The sequence below is a fragment of the Anneissia japonica genome, unplaced genomic scaffold (genome assembly GCF_011630105.1).
Source record: "Anneissia japonica isolate Jap-2015-1 unplaced genomic scaffold, ASM1163010v1 scaffold189936_len6644_cov178, whole genome shotgun sequence".
Taxonomy (NCBI): domain Eukaryota; kingdom Metazoa; phylum Echinodermata; class Crinoidea; order Comatulida; family Comatulidae; genus Anneissia; species Anneissia japonica.
This window is the reverse complement of record NW_022728183.1, coordinates 1-2,570: the sequence shown is the minus strand read 5'-3', so window position 1 is coordinate 2,570 and position 2,570 is coordinate 1. Positions and strand designations below refer to the sequence as shown.

At 35.4% G+C, this 2,570-nt stretch overlaps 2 non-coding genes across 2 annotated transcripts; one reads left to right on the top strand and one right to left on the bottom strand.

Annotated features, from left to right (window-relative positions):
• Positions 1 to 1,457: 1,457 nt before the first annotated feature.
• Positions 1,458 to 1,529, bottom strand: Trnae-cuc. Its single transcript has one exon. It is a non-coding gene; the product is annotated as a tRNA-Glu (tRNA).
• Positions 1,530 to 1,781: 252 nt separating this feature from the next.
• Positions 1,782 to 1,869, top strand: Trnay-gua. Its single transcript is given in 2 exon segments — positions 1,782 to 1,818; positions 1,834 to 1,869. It is a non-coding gene; the product is annotated as a tRNA-Tyr (tRNA).
• Positions 1,870 to 2,570: the final 701 nt, after the last annotated feature.

Genomic DNA, 2,570 nt, shown 5'->3' with positions numbered 1-2,570 from the left:
AGATGTGTATAAGAGAACGTCATCGTGTCGGGAATCAATATTTCGACATTAATTATATCATCATCAGGAATAAAATATTATCCATATTTGCAAGCTTATACAAGTACCAAAAGTGTTTGACCAATCAAAAAATTACCCCTAGTAGGTGACAAAGCTATGAATAATATAAAGATCAAAGCATCCTTACTCTACTGATCAAAGTTACCTACAAAAACCAGCAAAAACAAAGAAAGCTCATTTGAAGCTTTCAGTCCATTGTTAAGCGATGGGTGTAGCCTACGTATAGCAAACGCTTCTTTAAACAATACTATAGTAGACCAATTTTGCGAACTGTCAATAATGTTAGTATTAGAAAATATTAAACCTAATTTATTACCTACATTACAGGCTGCATTATCATTTTTTAAGTATACCTTGTAAACCTAAAACATATTGGAATGCCTCACGGTGTATATTATGATAATTTATAATACTATCAGATCATTTTGTACTGCCATAAAGTTATGAATTTTACCTCTTTTAACTAAGTGTTTCTTTACTTTGTTTAAGCATCTACGTAAAATGGATTCGCCTGCATTTCCTAGATAAGGCAATCTAACCCAGATCTTAATCAAGCTATCATCAGTAGGCCTATGTATACATTTAGGTTCATTTAATTTATTGAGTACATGGTTAACAACTTTTATAGGGTACCCATTCCATGGCATAAATTTTCTAATGTTACAAAGTTCATTTGAAGTTTATCGGGAGTACACAGTTTGTGGGCTCTTGAAACTAAACTACGAATCCAAGAAATCTTATGGTTCCATGGTGCAAAGCTATCATAATGGATGTATTGACTTGTTTGTGTATTTTTTTCAATATATACTCATGCTTCATATGTTGTTGTCAAATTGTAAATCCAGAAAATGTACTAAATCACTGTTTTCATATGATTCAAAGGTAAAATTAATCTGTTTATGAAAAGTGTTAAAGTGACGTAGGATGCGATGAAAATCATTGGGTGTAGCTAGCACTAGTGTGTCGTCAACAAAATGAGTATAAAACTTAATAATACCGGATTCTATACATTTAGGAACAATAAACTCTTTTAGTTCAGTCATTAAAATATTGGCTAAAACTGGTCCAAGGAGTGAGCCCATTGAGACGCCGTCAGTTTGTTTATAGAATTCATCATTACACGTAAATACAGTTTTAGTACAGCAATCCCTAACTAGTTTCCTTAACGTATTTTTCTTAAGATTAATAGGTATGAATTTCTTATTGTAAACCCTATCAAGAATTATAATAATACCTTAGTAAGGGGAACATTTGTAACAGAGATTCAAAAACCAAAAGATACAAAACGGTAACCTAAATTATATAAATGTACTAAAGTTTAGTTTGATATTGCATGAAATAAAGAAGTCTTCCGTATACAAACACAACGTTGAATACTTTGAAAAAAAATGATGTACTTCCCACACCGGGAATCGAACCCGGGCCGCGGCGGTGAGAGCGCCGAATCCTAGCCACTAGACCATATGGGATGACCGCATTAAGCAAGGGATTTGCATCGTGTACTGCATCATGTGCTTAAAATGACGTGATTAACCCAACTCCTGCTTTATCTCACTCTCAACACACACACCCCCACACACATAACGACTCACACTCACCCAACGACCTCACCTAAACCCACCCACAAAGATGTGTTTTTTAGTGTCAGTGTCCCTAGTGGTTTGAATGAGAGTCTGTGATATTCGGTTAATCGGACTTTAAGTGCGTGCTTGGAGTAGGATCCCTCGATAGCTCAGTTGGTAGAGCGGAGGACTGTAGAGTTCAATCATTGAAATCCTTAGGTCGCTGGTTCAAATCCGGCTCGAGGGAAGTTATTTTTTTTATATTAGTGAATGTTTTGTTGTTGTTATTGTTCCAATAGCCGTCATCATGTTAAAGACACTCGGCTGTCATTCACCATTAGAATGTTTGACATATACACAGCCAAGCCATTTTTGTTTTTTATATAAATAAATGAATGAATGAATACCTGTCACTCTAACTAAAATTTAAACTAAACAAATATACTATGATATTGGTAAGGTTTTTCATGCTTTGTAAAATATACCGTAACTTAAATAGGTTATTGTATGGTAGAAGCCATAATTGGGAATACTATTTATATAATTATAGTATTTATTTACTTACGGCGCTTGCACCATTTTGGCCTGTCATTTGTGTACTTCCATATGTTGTTTGTCGGTAAGTTGAGGTTCTGAAGAACGCTAGCAGGGGCGGATCCAGTGGTGGAGGTGGAGGCAGGGGCACGTGCCACCTCCTCCCCCCACCCCTTTGCCGCAAAATTTAAAAAAATTTCAATGCAAATCAATGTTGCTTTTGTGTAGTAGATACAGCAATTGTGTTTATCTACTTTTTCTTGTGCTCTTGATCGCCTTGTTCTGTTGTTGTTGTTCTATGGATTGTAATTCTGAAATAAAAGATGAATTAATGAATGAATTATGTGCTACTTACTTACCTATTCTGAAACTGTTGTGTCCCCACCCCCACCCACCCTCGTTTGAAAACTTCTG